The following is a 17,313-nucleotide window of genomic DNA, read 5'->3' on the forward strand; positions in this document are numbered from 1 at the left end:
GTTTTGTTTGTAAAAAAAAAAAAAAAAAAAAAAAAAAAAAAACCAAACAAAAACCTTAGTTGCCAGCTCTTCAGTTTGGAACTCAAAATTCTCTTAAATATTTACTAGAGCTTTGCTTTTATGCTCAAGGCTTGGATTCAAACCAGAAGTGTATTTTCCTAGTGCACACTGATCAGCCATTATAATATGAGTAACTGAGGAAGATTATAATTTCATTCCAGAGCATGTTTCTTTGGGATATCCCAACAGTTTCTGGACTATCCATCACTGTGATTACTCATAGTTTCTGAATGCAGCTCTAAAACATTACTTTTCTAAGAGAGGCAGAGGTAGCTCTCAAGTAACCAAGTGGCTTTTGTACTTTAATTCTCAAGATAAATGGTATTTCTGACACACAGATTCTTTTGTCTTACAGGCTGAAGCCCACATTTAGCACTTAATTTGTACTTGCATTTTCAATATCCTGTTAGGATTTGTGTAGTGTGTCTGATTTCTGACATATGTGATTATTTAGATGTATTGAATTTTTTTTCAAAGCTGTTCTTGTTCAATATCTAATTGCTGTCATCTCTTGAGTTAAAATTTCTTTTCCTAATTTATTCATCCAAGAATGTATATTGTTGTTGTTTTCCCTGATCTGAAAACTGATTCTGAGTTTGTTCTTTAATGTGTGACTGTTACTCCTTCCCAAATTTTCTTTTTGCCTTTCTTGATATGATCTGCATCCTTTGTTATATAATTTTATTTTGGGCACAGAGGCATTTAACTGATGAACAAGAGCTGCGAATGTGACCTAAACAATGCAAAGTGCAGCAAAGACAATTCTTGATGAGTGCCTGTGTCAAAATTTCTTGCTCATACTCCAGAGTGGGTAGAATGGGATGGAAGACCCTGGTGGATGAAGCAGAGGGAATTAAGTCATAGCACTGAATGGCAGAGTAGTTTGATAATTTTTACATATTTTGTTGTTGTTTTAATCATGAGAATTTTGAAGTGGGGAGGGATGAATAGCTTGTGAAAGTGCATTGAGTGGTAATAGGGAGAAGGGATGTGAAGTAGAAGAAAGAGATTGTAATGAAGAGCATGTGACAAAGGACAGGGAAAAAATTGCTCAATAGCATATTATGTTTGCAGTGCCACAATTTCTGGCTTTCTCCCACAGTACCTCCTTCTGCTGAGAGCTGTAGGATCTCTGACCTCTGCAGTGCCCGGAGGTGGGGACAGAGCTGAGCAAGCTCCTTGCTGTCCTGGGGCTGTGCTGGCCCTCCTGGGAGGGAGCTGTGCCACTCTAGGGGAACTGAAGTGGTGTCAAACACCTCCTCAGAGGCATGGGCACCTCTGCACACCAGTGCTACTAGACCTGGAGCTGGAAAATTGGAGAGACTGAAAAATTTTCCTGTCTGTGAGTGGTCTGTCAATGCCCTCTGGAAACAGTAGCTGCTAGCCTGGAAGAGTCTCTTCTTGCCTGTGAGGGCTACGCTTAAAATAACATATCAGGAGCTTGCGTAAAAATAGTGTTCCCTTATCTCTAACAGTGTGAAGTAGATGAAAAATAAACTGTACTCATGCCAAGAATAAACAGTCACGTTAGAGTGTTTAAATTCCTGATGCTGTGGAGTACTCACGTTCTAGCATGGCATTTTGGTGACAATAAATGTCTTCTTCTTTCCCCACTCACTGCCTTTGCTTTGTGGGCTCTGCCAGGGAGCTGTTGGCAGGACAGCAAAATAAGCAAATATGCCCAAGCCCCACAAAGAGCACCTAGACAGAGAATTCTGCCCCCTAAATCTGTGTTCCTGTCAGTCTTGTGGCTGTCTACCTGTATTACACCCATAATACTTTATATAAGTGCATCGTTCATTCCTAAATGCAAACTTGCTGAGCAAGGCATTGACTTTATATAAGTAAATAATTCAGGGAAAATAGACAATTTGAGCAATAACAAGATGCAATAACATCTTATTTTTACTTCTCTTGGAATTTTGTTTTTTGCTTTTGAGTATTTTGTAATCACAGTGTCTTCCAGTAATTTTGTATAATTCTCCTTGCATTATTTTTGTGCATATTGTTTTTTTTTTTAAATCAGTTCTTTATTCCTGAAATTCATAGAGCACACTGAATAATTCAGCTTTTAGTGCTGATAGGAAATGGGATAACCAGGCTCCTGAACTGTTGAAACTGGTGAAGTATTTGTAGTGTGATATGCTGAGAAAACCTAAGCAGTAATGCTTGAGAATACGACAGTGAAGTCATGAAAGAATAAAAAGGTAAAGCTGAGAATGGTTGAAAGAGTCTGTTACAGCCTGATGAATTTGAATGGGGTAACAAGTTGGTGAGAAGTACCAGCCTTGCCTCATGGTAGGCTGAGCTTAGTGTTTTCACAATGCATAAAACTCTAATTTCACAATGCATAAAATGTCTAATGTCTAATCTATAGATCTTAGAAAATGTAGTTTATTTTGTATGCATGTATGAAAGGAAGGAGTCTGGCCCCTGTCCCCCAGGAAATAACTGGGTTTTTTTTGGTGGAGTAGCTGAGAGAAAAAGGAAGGTGATGGAAATAATTTGTCATGTTAGACTGAAGCTAACTTGTGGACAGAGCCTGTGAACACAAAAGAAGATAGAAGTAAACAATTTCTATTTTATTTACTCGTTTTACTTTCATGTTAGAAGATGAATGTGGGGGAAAACCCATTGGTGCTCAGTGGTGGGAAAGGGTCAGAGCAGGGCGGTTGTTTCCATAGGAGTTCTGGGCACTGGCAGCTGTCAATGCTCGAAGGGAGATGTTGTGTTCCTGTGCTGTGCTCCTGTCCCAGCTCAGGGGCTGCTCTGGAGTTCAGCTTCCTCAGGGCTGCAGGAGGAGTTGTGGATTGTGGCTGTTATGCTCTACTTTAAAAATACAGCAGGTCGTCTGGATTTTCTGAGTTGTAACCTGAGATTTCCAGCTAGGCACTCTTAAATGAGACTTCCCTTTGAGATTTTGTTATATGAAAAATGCATTATGTGACAACAAAATACAATGTAATTCAATGAAAAATTCTGAAAAGGGGTTCAAGAAGCTAGATGTCATGTTAATGCTTTTAGTATACAGTATATTCCAGTAATATTGAGAAGCCTACCAGGAGTCAGTCCTGTGTTTTTTCTGTTTTACAGGTCAACTGTATTACTAGAGAGGAGGAGAGCTGTGGAAAAACTCAAGGTACCTAAAACATTTTACTGCCTGAATTCTTGCTGTGTTCTAGTGTAACAATATTAAGGGGGAAAAGGGAACTGAATCATTGAACTGCAACTTTTAAAGTGGTTTTATTAAAAAACACAGACAAAAACTCCCATCACAATAATTTCATTAATGTTGTGCAAAATACTTCTGTGGAATGAAGTTTTACCTCAGCTTTGGTGTGTGTGCAAGAGTCTGAACAAAGCTACATAACACTTGCTGTAAATATATAATAGAACTGCATTGACATAAGGGTACTGACGTGTCCTGCAAGTTCCAGCCCCAGTGAGGTGGATATTCCCTCTTTGTACAGTGGGGTACAGGCACCAGCTGATGGTAAATATCATCAAAGACGAGTGAGTGTGGTGATTGCAGCTTTGACTTTCTTCAGGGCTAACAGCAGTTAGCTGCTCTGTGTACAGTTCCTAAAGATGCAAAAGGAGTGGTATGGAGATGGCAGAACCTGACAGCAGCCTGGATTCTACAAGCTGGAACTGGGGATTCTTTTATACATTTTTCAGACACGTTTGTTAATGTCTTACAAGTGTATCTGTGGTATAGATAACATATATTGTGTTGTGGTCTTTATCTTAATAGGAGCAAACACTCTTACAGTGGAATATTTTAGGGATTTGAGTGCCTAATCTCTTATCTGAAGTATTTTTCGTCTAGCACTCTTTTCTACAGCTCCCCAGGTCTTTATTACAATAAGACGGTATTATAACTTGCATTTTCATGTCTGTTATGTAACTAAAAAGACTATATTAAAATAATCTTGTTGCTAGCACTTGGATAGGGTTCTTTTGAAAGGTTTTTCTTAGTTGGAGAAAGTTTTTCTCCTTTCTTTGCTGTGAAGTATTATCTGTGAGATGCTACATGTACCTTGCAAATGGAAAACTATGAGGCAGAAGCAAGGAAGAAGTCAAAATATTATCACTTCATCAAAATAGAAAGACAATGGCTTTTAGTAATAAAAGCTCATTTTGTACTTCTGTGCACTTCAAATTGAGAGGAAATGAGCTGCCTTCTTCCACTAAGAGTGCATCAACTTGTTACTTGTGAGTAGTGATGTGGTGAACTCTGGTCCTTTCTGTCCTGTTGATGCTAAGTTTGTGTTGTTTGTAACTGTGTAGGTTGCTTGTGCCACACATGCAAAAGCAGTTTGCTACAGATGAGAGTAGAGTTTATATGGAATTAATTTCTCAAATTTCTACTATAAATACAGCTTTTAGAGATGAGTTACATTAAGTATTTGTGATTGATGGAAAAAAAAATAATATTTTCTTTTAATTTGAAGAGTGTGAGAATTTAAAAGAGAGAGCAGCTCAACTTACGCTCCTTATGGTCCTGGTAAAAACAAAATGTGTTCACTTCTTGACCTGCTGGTGGTAGTTATGTTTATGTGGCAGGTGATACAAAACTACTCACATCTGTTATTTGGACAGAATTGAAAATACAGGAGAGAAAAACTGTTTGCTGTCCAAGAGCACAACTAACAGTGTTGTTGTCATTGATATGTTCATCAATAATGCCTCTTATTTCAAGAAACTGGGTAATTTCTTGGTCCTTTCACTTTTGCTTTAAGATCATTCAGATCATTGGCTCCACCTTGAAACTGAAGTCTTCTGTGATGCTTAGGGTATTTAAAATATAAGATGTTTTCCTGGGATCTTGGGAGACTGCTAGACATGGAGCCCCAGTGTGGCTGCATTCCCTGCAGTGTTGGACTGGCTTCTCCTGCAGGCTCCTGGTAAGATGAGAAGCTGGCAAAAAACATAAAAAGGAATTAATGTGTCGCTGGAAAAAAGATACAAGGGACTCTTAGACATTTTATCTGGTGTCTCCAGTGCTGAAGGAGAGGTTTCTATCTCTTTGCTCATTTTAGACAAGAGATTTTACTCTTGACGTATTTTTGCCCCTCACTGTGCAGAACCTGTCAAATCCTTTTCCTGACACTTTCTCCCCCGTCAGTCCCTCAAAAAGACTTCAAAAGAGATTTTTCCCAACTGCAAAAGGAACCAGGCATGGCCTTTTTAACTCACCCTGCATTTAAAGCATTGATAAGTTACATGTGGCTGGCTCCAAACTGCTAACTTTCCCAGCCATTTAAAAAAACACGGGATATGGTTTTAAAGGAAACTACAGGATTGTTCTCCCTTCTTTGCAGTTGCCTTTGTTTAATATGTCCCAAGAGGCTTGATTCTTTTCTGTCAGAAGCAGTGAGAATTCACTACTGTCTTTCTGATTAACACATATTGAAAAGAAATGTCAAATTTTTAAAACTTTTCCATATGGGAAGGGTTTCTTTATTCATAATCTGTGTCACGCTCTTTAAGTTGTAACTTTCTTTTTCTTTAATGCCTTTGGATTATCACTATTTGGAGGTGCCCTAGCAGAAAGAAAAATATTATTTTTAGAACTTGAGACTGAGTAAGAGGAGCCTGGAATCAAAATCTACTGTCTTGCATAATGGTTTAAACCTGCCACGGAGTTTGGCAAAGGTGTAGACTGACAGGTCTTTTCCATGAAACGTGGTTGGGGCTTCATCTTTAAAGACAGGGTATGGCTGAGGACAGCCCTGGTTCTTTTAATAAGTGTAAAGCTTGCTTGAAAGGCAAGGCTGAAGATGAAGAAGAATGTAACCTGGGGAGTTTTGAGCTTATTCAATAGTTCTAATCTGATGCATCTCATTATAATGGTGGGAGAACATGGAAAAACAATGGCCTTTCTATTTCCTGTTCTAAGGAACAATCTAAAAGTAAACTGTACAAAAATACAGTAAGATGCAAGACTAACATAAATCTGTTTTCCAGTCTATCACCTGAATTGTTTTTTCTTTTAAAAACAGCAATAAAACCCCAAGACCTCCCTGAAATATAGATAATATCGCTGTATTACCCATTTAACTTGGCCAAATGAAATCCAGCATTGTCTCTTAGTTGTTGGGAAAGCTGCGCTCTCTTCATGTTGTCCCACATGGTTTGTGTGAGGAGAGCTTGGATCTTGAACTATTGAACCTTTCAAAGGATTTGTTGGGGCTGTTTTGAAAACAGAACTCTTAAGATTCAGCAAGTTGGTAAAGTTGATATTTCTTTTTCAATGTCTCTCCCTCTGATATGAAGCATATTTCTAAGCTGCAGCTAGCATTACTCATTTAGACTTTTAAAATCCCCTTACACATAAGACTGAGGAAGAGGTCAGAATTGGGCAGAGCAGAACAGTTGCCAAAGTATGTTTGCATGTTAGTAGTGTAGAGTTGACTAAACCTTTTGTCTGTGCCCTACTGAAGCCTTTAGTGTCTCATTCCTGCCAGACACACACACCCTGTTTTCCAGGATGGCTGCAGCAGCTCTGCTGAAGGTCATGTTCCTAACTAGGCTGCTGTAGTGTTGATGGTTTTGAGCCCCATGGCTTTCTAATCCTTGAGAGAGGCTAGATGTGTTTGTGGGACTATTTTAAGCATGCTCTTGAGTGCTTTCCTCCAACCCTGCCCAGTGCATCTTTCAACATTCCCTCTCCATTCTCCAAACAGCCCTCACTCTTCCAGCCCATCAAGGAGGAATTGGGATGAACATTAGCTCAAAATCCCTTTAGGCATGGTGTTTCCTAGGGTCAAGCAAGGGAAAGTGTTTAATAAGTGTTTACTCCTGAATGTACAGAATTTCATGCAACCATGGCAAAATTGTCTTCTCCATCTTCTGTCAGCTACCAGCCCTGATGGAACCATGTTTAATCATCCTAGAAGCCTGGGGTCCTGTGGTTAAATGTAAATTTATTGTTTCCTCTGAGCCCCATTGTCAGTGAACTTCCTGATTTTGGTGCTGTTTAAGTTGCCCAGATGTGGCTCTTCAAATGTCAGTGACTGTAGATAGTCCTTTCTGCATGAATGATGAAACAGAATGTGTGACACAAGTGTATTTCTGCCTTAAATTCCTGTTTCCAGTAAAAAGAAGTTGTCTTGCAGTCTGATAACAAAGACAAAATTAAACACGGATTTGGAGTTATGCACATTTTGTACAATTATGTAATCTGATGGTTTTTTTCTCTAGAGAATCAATTTAAAGCTTTTTTTATTCCTAGTATGAGAAGTTTCAATGCATAGAAGTCTGAGTCTTTGATTTTATCTCACTAAATATTTGTAGTTGCAGACAGTAATATTTGTTCATGATGTATCTGCAATCTGTTTTTCTTGTTCGGATTGAAAGGTAGCCACAAAAAGAAATTGTGAAGATGATTTGCAATGAAAGTCCCTGCATTGGTTGGACTTTTCTTTCCTGTTGAGATGAACAAACTCTCTGGAACTCAGTTCCTGTTTACTTAGCTGTGTGGATGTGACAATGGTGTTGTATCTCCTCCACTTTTCCACCTTTCCCTGCTGGTGGTAGTGCTCATGCTGAACTGAGCTTTTCACTGTGACCAGTTCACCAAAGCACTGGAGCTCTGTCCAGATACTCATAACAAATGAAATAAAATGTGAGATATATGTTGTGCAAGTTAAAGTAATCAAAGAGGGAAAAAAAAAAAAAGATAAAAGGAGATCCTGTTCCACATTTATATAGTTGTTGCCTTTCTCTTGAAAAAGCACTTGCTTTGTGTGTAGCTCCTGTTGCTTTTAGTACATACATGAAAGAGCTGTGGGGTTGTTGGTTGTGTTTTTAATCATTATTTTAAAAGCACAATAATTTTTAGCATATATTGTTGTTACAAAATGGAACCTGGTTCTCTGTAACCTCAGCACTAAATGATGATTGTCTTGTCTCAAAAGAGCCAAGCCTAAACATTCTCTGGCATATGCAAACTAAATTTGAGCACTTGTAGTGCTTCTCTGGAGTAGCTTAGAAGTTGAGGATGAGGAAGATTAATAATTAAAACAGGAAAACGTCACTCTAAGATACTTCCAGAATTGCTGCTATCCATAGCAGTAAGGAAAGCTTATCCAAATTCCTGCAACCTTTTAAATGTGAATAGGGTGCTTGAAGCAAAGATCCCAATTCCTCCTGGGGCATGCTGCTAATCCCTGAGTTTGTACAGAATTCTGTAGCTGTTACTTCTGCTGAGGATTTAGGAAAAAAACACTCAGGCTTTGCAAGACAGCACAGTTTTCGAAGGCTTTATTTCACTTATGTTAAAATACTGAATTGTTAGTGCTGCTTTTTTTTTTTTCCTTTTGTCTTTTGCTTTCTTTTCTCCATGTGTGCCTGTAATATGTTGAAGAGTGTTGGATTGCTCCTTGCTGTTTTCCCTTTCCGAGGTCCCTTTCATGGAAACAGTTTGCTGGCAGCAGATAAGTTTCTGTATCTCATTCCCAGTCAAATTCCTCAGTCCATGTGATAAAGAGTTTCATGAGAGGCAGGAGGAGGAAGAGGACAGCATTCACAGTGAAGTCTCTGATTGCAGCAGGGAGCAGAGGAGCTTGGTGGGCACCTCCAGAAGGAATTGTAGGGAGTTGCTGGGCATGGGAGAGAAGCAATGGAGCTCTGGCATTCACCACACAAAAACCTTTTCCAGCTGACCCAAGGAAGCTAAGAGCTATCAGTACAGATCGTTTTATCACATCCTGTTAATTATAAATTAATGAAGAACAGTTCTGCAAAGAGGAGCTGATGTAATTCTTCAGTTGCTTGTGACATGGTGATCAGATTTTCAGCTCTTTCTGTATGATGATGGAATTAAAGCTGGAAATGCTATTCAAAATTGCACACTGGTATATTTTAAATGATCAGGCTTATATATAACTGCAAGAGAACAAATCTACCTTAAATATTTTTTCCAAAAGATAAACTCATTCTATTTTGCTAGCATTATAGCTACTAATGAAATGGCTTTAAATGTGTCTCTCTACATCTACTACATTGTACTTAATGTTTTTTAATTGCTCCTAGGCTTAGGAATAAATATGTCCCTGACGACTTAAAGCTGCTGAATCTTTATAAAGCATAAAAAACCCAAATGTGGCTAGATGTGTGTGTTTATTCTGGAGGTTGTTGGATTTTATCAGGTTTGGCTTTATTAATCAGCTGAGTAGAGTGAATGAGAAATATGTGTTTAAAAACTGGATTTTTTTTCTAAAGTAGTTATAAACCTTGAAACTCACCCACTCAATACCAATTTAACTTAAGCAAGAGCCTGTGGGTTTGTGATTTTTTCCCCCTTCACTTATTGAGCTGTATTCAGAAATTACATCCTTAGCAAATGTTGAAATTTAGAAAGCCAGGGTTTTTTTTTCCCCCTCTGCTGAAGCTGGATTTGTATAACTTCTTGACAGTTCAGTTGTAGGAACATGAAGGTTTTCTTTGTCTGCTAATGACCAATGACTCTTCATGGAAAGGGATCTGTTAAATGTGGAAGTAAGTTTGTGACTTGGTTTTGTTGCGTGTCAGGTTAAAACAAACTCAGTCAAGTTCTTTGCAGCTGATGCTCCCCTAATTCTGTTCCTCCTGCAGAGCTTAGGCTGCTGAGACTTGCCAACACTCAAGTCTCTGCTGGTTATCAGCGTGGAGTGCTAGGAACTGTGATTTGTGTTGTGCCATCTTAGGCTGAGGGGAGTCTTGGTTGAAGGGGAATGGGGTAAAAAAAATCACTAACAAAACATGAAGGTCTGATTTCTTTATGTTCCACATTCAGGAGCAGTTTTCCAGTGGTTGGAGGTTGCTGCTATTGCCCAGTGTCTACACCTTAATGTAGAAATAAGGAGGGTTTCATGTCAAGTTCAGTTTGAAGCTTGTCTATACCAGTAATTAGAGTATTTATCTTCATTTTAAATTCATTTTAATCATGTTTTTTTTTTGACTAGCAGTAGTGCAGCTAAACAAATTAGTGAGTGAATTACTGAATGAAATGTGTTTATTCTCCATGGAAATGGACCACTTATACTTCACATAGGCTGTTACTTTCGATTGAGTTAATTCTTCTAATAAACTAAAGCAGTCAATCCCTCAAATATTACAATTAAACATCAACAAACAAATCCATCTGCATTCTGTTTGCAGTGTTTGAGTATGTATTCCTTAAAAAAAACCCAAAAAAACCCAAAAGCTTTGAAACATTGTAATACACAATACCAATAGTGGTTATACTACATTGAATGTATTCCTTGATGTTTGGGGCAGCAACTTGCTACCATGAAGATATGGAAGGAAGCAGTTTTGTGTTTCCAAAGCCTGTGCGTAGAAGTCTCAAACTTGCTGAAGGCAGTGACTTCAGAAAGCATCAGTGTTGCTCTCAGTACATTTGTGTCTGGGATAGCAAAGCTGTTCTTCCCTGGCTCCCAGGAATGTGTTTGTATTATTCAAGTTCACTGGTCTGAGCTGGGGGACTGAGCAGTGCAATTTCCCTGCCAGCCTTCTGCTGCTAGTCATAAAAATGAAAATGCTTGTTTATAAGGAAGTTAAAGCCTGCAGGTAGTAAAGTGGCTTTTTAAAGAATTAATTAGAAGTTGGATAAAATATATACCCATCTACTGAAGATTTCAAACTTTCTGTGTTTGCTACTCTTTAAGAGGCAAGGAGGAGTTTATAGCAGGGTTTAGGAATCTCTTAGCAACGAGAAACCATCTTTCAAAAGCTGAAGTTTTTGCTGAAGAAAATAGAAGGGGAAAAAAACTCCTCACAAATTAAATTTTAAAGTATAATAAGCCTGGCCAAAAGATATTCTGAGAAACTATTTGCTAAAGATACCAGAGACAACAATAAATCCTTTAAATTTAATCATTTCAAGTACATCAGGAATGAACATCCTGCCAGACAGACTGGAGAGCTGATGGATGACTGAACTATAGAAGAAATACATGGTGAAGATAGGGCACAGAAAAAAAGCTAAATGATTTTTATCCAAGTTGACTTTCCTGAGATATTTTAGGGCAGAAACTTCACTTTGTAGGTCTTCTTTTGAGAATTGGTCTCAAATTGAAATGTTGGTAAAAAGGATTTTTAGAACATAGGAAAAAAAAAAGTAGCAAATTGCCAGGAGTAGATACCATTTACCCAAGAGAGCTTACGGTAACCACCAGTGACAACATTGATCTGGCATCTGTGATCTGTTGCTTAAAATGGCTGTGAGATCAGAGCAGGAAGATAGACAAACACAATTTCAATGTATTAAAAGCATTCCAGGAATAGCCAGGGTACCACAGACCTGCAGGTCTGTACAGGCAAGTTGGTGTGTTTCATTAGGAACAAAGACGTAAAATTGGTAAACACGTGGGCAAATACGTGGGCAAAAACTTATCTCAGGATTTGAGAGAAGTACTCACATGCATTTCAGATAGATGGCCTTTAACCTCGGGGTGGGACATGCAGTTATTTAGGTCTCATTTTCCTCCTCTTCAGCTTGCAGAGTTGAACTTGCTGTTGGTGTGAAATGCAAAAAAAACCCAATCATTTGCTCTGTAATCATAGAACTCTTTGAAAAATGTACTTAATTAACAGCCAGGAACAGAATACTATACCACAATGTAACTTTATGATAAATTAGATGGACTTCAATAAATAGCGGGATTATAGGAAACAGTGGACTGAAATTAACTGTGTTGCCTCAAGATCATTGAATGACACATATGAAATAAAAATCTGTGACTGCTGATGTACATTAATTTAGGTGTAAATTTTGTTTAATTGTGGTCAGGTTCTGACCACAACATGTGGGTGAAGCTTACTTTGTGGTACCTGTGGCATTGTCAGTAGACAGACTCCTATGAAATTTGCCAAGTCTGAATTTTCTCCTGTCTTTGTATGTGACTGGCACACATCACATTGAATGTTTGTGACTCTTTCTTACATTACTGATAACATACACTTCTTGGTAAGAAGATATAAAATAAATAAGGTCAAGTGTCATATTGGCATCATACCAGGCTTCAGGAAAAAAATATTGTTTGGACTAAAAGCAGCTCCAAGCTTTTTCATGGCTAGAGCCTCTTTAAGGTACTTAATGATGGTGAAATAGCTTGAAAGTGAAACAGATTTACTAGACCAGCCAAAAGGCCTTCTCCAGCATCTGTCAGCTTTACACCAGCTTTGTACCAAAGAATTACAAAATCACCAAAGGTTACCAGAAAGGTGAGGTTGCTTACATGAAAATATTTTCTTTCACCAAATCTCTCCCTTAGGCTTGGGAGTATACACTGTAGATAAAATTATGCTATCCTCCTTCAAGCATAAAACATGAAGTTTGCACCATTTCTGTTTTGCACATTGTGTCATATGGAAGAAAGCATATGTTTGTAGGTGGGTACTGATAAGCTTGTATGATTTAGAAAAGTATTCAAAAATCCTCTCATCTTCACCATAGCTTAGTGTTGCGTGTTTGTCATGCATCATGGCAATTCAACCCTGGCTCATCTAACTGTCATATAAGGAGGAGAGCTTAAATCAGCTTTTACAGAATATATTTCAGTGCAGCACATTCAATACTGCAATAAACTCTTTATTGCCATGAATACAGCAAGGTGCTTGTAGTGGGCTGATGGATGCAATGGGTTTGTTGTTGCCTTTGTTCCACTTTCAGCATGAACCATTAAAGGACTTCTACTATAAAGGAATGCTTTGTTTATTTACATGTCATGCTAACACTGAGATGTAGAGACTCTAGTACCACGTTGATATCAAGAAATGTGAGTTGTGCAGTGTGTTTGCTAACTTTTTGGCTCATTTTTCTTCCTTGACAGCAACAGTAAAATGTAGAAGTCAGTCTTTTAAGATGCACATTAGCTTCAAGCACTTACTCAGGATGGGAAAGCCTTGTCATTACTTTAAAAATCATTTCTAGAACTCATTAAACACTATTTCCTATTAAGCTTGTTTGCTTTATAGTAGTCTCCATGGATGAACATTTTTGTAACCAAATAAATTTATATTTTGGTCACAATAAAACATATCTGCTACTTTCCTCTGTTCTTCCTTCCTTCACTTTTCTTCCTTTTCTATTCCCTACATGTTGAGATTTTATTATTTTTTATTTTTTGAGGAATTGGTAATACATTTTTACTTAATGATTGTTATGTTGGCAGCTCTTGCACTTCGTATTCTGGAACCTTGTTTGTGCCTGGTGACAGTTTCTCACAGCATATTTTAGTCTACACTCACACTGTTGCCAGATCTTGGGATGTGCTTGGCACTGTGAGGTTCTTGTTTTATACTGTGCTGTAGCTCACTGATGAGAATTAATCTGAGAATTAATATGTGTTGCTGACTTGGACAATGTAAAAAATCACCCCTGGTTGTGAGATGCATAGAAAAGTGCATTACCTGTTGTGCAGGTGAATTGCAAGAATTTAATGAATTGTTTTCATATCTGCCACTTGGATTTTTTTCCCCTGGGCTAACAAAATAGTTAAGTGATCTCTTCTTATGTGTTCATTCTGTCCTTCCTGTAGCTTGTCAGTGTTTCAGAGCAGCACGTGCTTTGCATAACTTGAGATCTCTGCAATATCAGTGCCTGCTTGTAGTTTGTGTGCCTCTGTTGCAGCAACTCTTGGTCTATGGCACAGCCAATGAAGTCTAGATAATTACTGACTTCATGCCAGAGAGCTTAGTTAGACAGTGAATTCAAGTGGTGTGTAATTATCTGAAGTTAGGCAGAAAGAATTGCACTCTAGGAACTGATGGTTTCACTAATACAAATGCTGAACGTGAAGATGTTAAATGTCAGTACTCAGTAGATAATATAGATGATAAATGAAAACTGTTGCTTTAGGACTTAGGAATTTTTCTTTCAAACTGGGAACTTTTAGACATTGAGCAACTTTGTTCCTGATTCACATCTCAGAGAGAGAAGAATTTAAGTCATCCCAAGTGACTCACAAATTATTTAACTGTGAAGTATGAACTTCTCTTGCAAGTTCAGATGGTGCTCTTTATCCTTAACTATTATGTCTTGTAGGCATTTCTAGGCACACTCCAGCAAATGTGATATGTGTTCATATTCAACATAAGTAAAACAATGTGCATGTATTGCAGCTGGATGTGAAAATTAGGGACTTTCTAAACCCCTTTTACTTTCTCTTTTGGTGTGAAGTTCTTTGCTGTGTATCAAATCTGAGAGGTGTGCCCAGCTAAACCTCACAATTACTCACCTGTAAGTCTGGTTTGGGACGTAAGTGGTGTGTGGGCTTGGAACCCTCTCTGCATCTGAATTTTAGCCTTAGTGACTAAAATTTATCTCCAGCTTGAAGCATCACACCTAAATTTAAATGGTAAATCCTTAAGAGCTGAAGAATTGTAGTTTATTTCTGGAATAGATCTTGCATGTGTTTAAGGAATACATAGATCTTGGATAGGTTTGCTTCACAAGAGAGAATTTTGCTCTGGAGAAGTAGCAAACAGAAGAGATTAGTCAGTGAAGAGCTGTGTTTAGTTAGCCAGCTGGCATATGTGCACTTGCAAGACTCACTTGGATGATTTCTCAGTGCTCAGCTGAGTTCTACTGATGCAGTGAAACTTACTGTTATCACTTTTAACATCTATCAGTATTTTTCACGGCCTTCTATCAAAATATTGCTGAAAACTGAGCCTGAGAAACAAATTTGAAATCAATAACTAACACCCATTCTAGTTAGTGTGGCTGGGGGAAGAGGAATTTTTAAGATACATAATTTTTTAAGGCATCTGCAGCTCTATCACCATTCCCTTCTTTACTGAGATATCTTCCATTTTGAAGTAAGTCTAAAACAGCATTTAATCCTTCTGGGATTTTAAAGACTTCTCCATGTTCTGCTGTTTAAAAATACCTAGAATAAGTAGTATATTAAGAAATAAAATTATTTGCTTTGCTGAACTTTTTGTGAAAAGAAATAATGGTCTTGGGAAGGTGGCCTACATACCTTGGAGGTCTTGGCATTGCTCAGTGTGATGTGATTGACTGATCACCTCCAGAAACTTTCTGTGAGTGTTTCTAATATGTGAGAAAGACAGGTTTTGCTGTGGCAGACAATAAACAACATAGGAAATCATCCCCCAATGGGGGGATTTTCCCAATGCTGACTAGCTAAAAATGAAATTGTGGGAAGAATGATGAGTGGTGTTCTTGCTTTCAGCAGCAGTGCAACTGTTCATGCAGCCATATAGTGAGATTACATGCAGTCTAAATTGTGCTATGCTTCTGATTTAAAAATGTGCTGCTTCTGTCTACCTTTTATTGAGTCATTGGTTCCAAGAGAGAAAAAAGGGATGGTATTTTAATCCATTGGTACAAATTCATATCTTCCAGTCAACCATAGGATTTGGATTTACTTTCCTTGGGAAGCTGTAAATTACTGAAAGTCCTCTGCTTTTCTGTTTTCCAAATTTTAACATTGCATGCCTGTATCATGGTTTTGGATATTATACCAGAAGCATAGCTCTAAACTTTAGTGATCCTTCTCTGAAAAGGTAATATTTAAATATTTTGTCAATCTTGTTTGCTCGAAGGATATTTTTCTACCATTGGTTTTATTACTGTGTGGACATATCACAGTTTTATTTCTGCAGAATGTTTTTCTTTCCATGCATTGGGGCATAAGTGTGTAGTTTTAGCAGACTCCGTTTATTCAGCAAAATGCACAAGCTGGTACTTCATTGTTTTTTTGTGAAGGGAGTAGCCCTGTGATAGTTACTTCTTACCATAGGCACTGGTCTTGAAAATGGTCAAGTGAAAATACTTTCTTATTAGTGTCATTCTTTTGAATACCTGTGCAGTTTTGAGAGGATTGATTGCTCCATCCAGTGAAAAGGTGACTTGCTGCTACCAAAAATCGAAGGAGCGATTTACTAGTGGTGTTGGAGCTGAAAGAAAAAAAATGCCAATAATACATATTAGAAGTGTTTTGCTGTGTGTGGCTTTACCCAGAAAAAAAGAATCCATTTGGAATTTTTCTATGGGGACCAGCTTAGATTAAGAGAGGAAAAAATATGTGTTGTTTTGAGTTTTTAAATGTATTAGAGGAAAAAATGAGCTGTTCATGTAGACTGGTGAGTTTGAGTGGGAAGAAATTTCCAGGGCTCTAACAGGGTGGGGTTTGTCGATGGTATGAATAGTATCCCCTTTTATATACTCTATGCCTTTCCTGAAATCCCAAGGGTGGCATGAGGGGATTTCATTCATAGGAAAGACTCTAAAGGATTGAATTCTGCCTTAAGTTCTGGGGCTTCAGCACTGCAAGCTTTGGTGAGATTACTTACCAATAAGTAGTAATTTCTCACCAATAAGTCTTACTCTAGAATGGATGGAGCCAAGCCTCTATAGCAACTTTGCTGGGAAAGCGTGCTCCCAAGTGTAACAGCTTTTGTAAAGTGCCCCCAGATCTACCTGTCTGACATCAGCCAACATAAAATCCTCTTGGCAGAGCTGACACAGACATGCAGGTTTCTGAGCTTGTCCCACTTTGTCTCTGCCAGTGATGGTTGTGTCCTGCATGCTGAGCCTGGCTTCACTGGCAGCTCCCCGTCCCCCCTCGGCCTCCCTCTCCCCCAGATAACTTTATCCTCATAACGCAGATACTCAGTCTGGATTTCATTTCTTCCCTCCAGCTCTGTGCGATCTCGCGCACATTCCTGACGCGTTACCAGCGGCCCACGTCTCTGAAAGTGCCATATCAGCTTTCAGTGGCCAAAGCTCAGAGGGGAAACAGCCCAGTTCCTCCATGCACAAACAGCTGGGCAATTGTGGATGGAATTAATTGCTGATACGCACTGGGCTATGTTTTTCTTCTCTTGTCATTTCCTTTGCAGCTGTGAAAGGCAAGGTTTTAAGGCTTTGAAAACAGCGTGGACCTTCTCAGTGGGAGTAATGTAAGAGCACTGAAATATATGTATAGACTAGGATTTGCATGCAAAGTAAAACCTCTCCTAAGATGTAACAGCCAGCACTGTTGATGACAGTATTCAAATTCTGGGCGCACCTTGCAAAATTAATTTCTGACTTTGGATTTCCAGCTTGAGAAAAAAATATGGTTGAGGAGATTTGGATTTCTGAAAGCAGTAATCATTGTTTCTGAACGTAGGAGTCTGAAGTTGAACATTGAAAGCAATCTGTTATGAAAATGGTTGTATTCTATGTATACTTTTGGAGCTAAATGGACTGATGCTGCTTTAGCCAAATGTGAAACTGTTAAGTTGCTGAAA

The 17,313-nt window shown here is 38.4% G+C and overlaps 1 protein-coding gene and 1 long non-coding RNA gene across 6 annotated transcripts in view; one reads left to right on the forward strand and one right to left on the reverse strand.

Moving 5' to 3' along the window:
* ADD3 (adducin 3) overlaps nucleotides 1–17,313 on the forward strand; it is a 92,352-nt gene that overhangs the window by 30,871 nt on the left and 44,168 nt on the right. For 3 of the 5 annotated variants that reach the window (XM_085582760.1, XM_021536286.3, XM_021536289.4), the window contains exon 2: nucleotides 3,154–3,199. The exons of the other annotated variants lie outside the window; for them this stretch is intronic. The gene's annotated coding sequence lies outside the window, so the exon portion shown is untranslated. The remainder of the gene's footprint in view (nucleotides 1–3,153; nucleotides 3,200–17,313) is intronic. 5 annotated transcript variants of the gene reach the window in all.
* The window catches only part of LOC144246613 (uncharacterized), a 35,935-nt gene continuing 18,622 nt past the window's right edge, over nucleotides 1–17,313 (reverse strand). Inside the window, exon 2 of the long non-coding RNA XR_014956171.1 lies at nucleotides 1–17,313. This exon is cut by the window's right edge and continues 18,352 nt beyond it. This is a non-coding gene — a long non-coding RNA (uncharacterized LOC144246613).

This window comes from Lonchura striata, chromosome 6, assembly GCF_050655825.1.
Source record: "Lonchura striata isolate lonStrDom1 chromosome 6, ASM5065582v1, whole genome shotgun sequence".
NCBI lineage: Eukaryota > Metazoa > Chordata > Aves > Passeriformes > Estrildidae > Lonchura > Lonchura striata.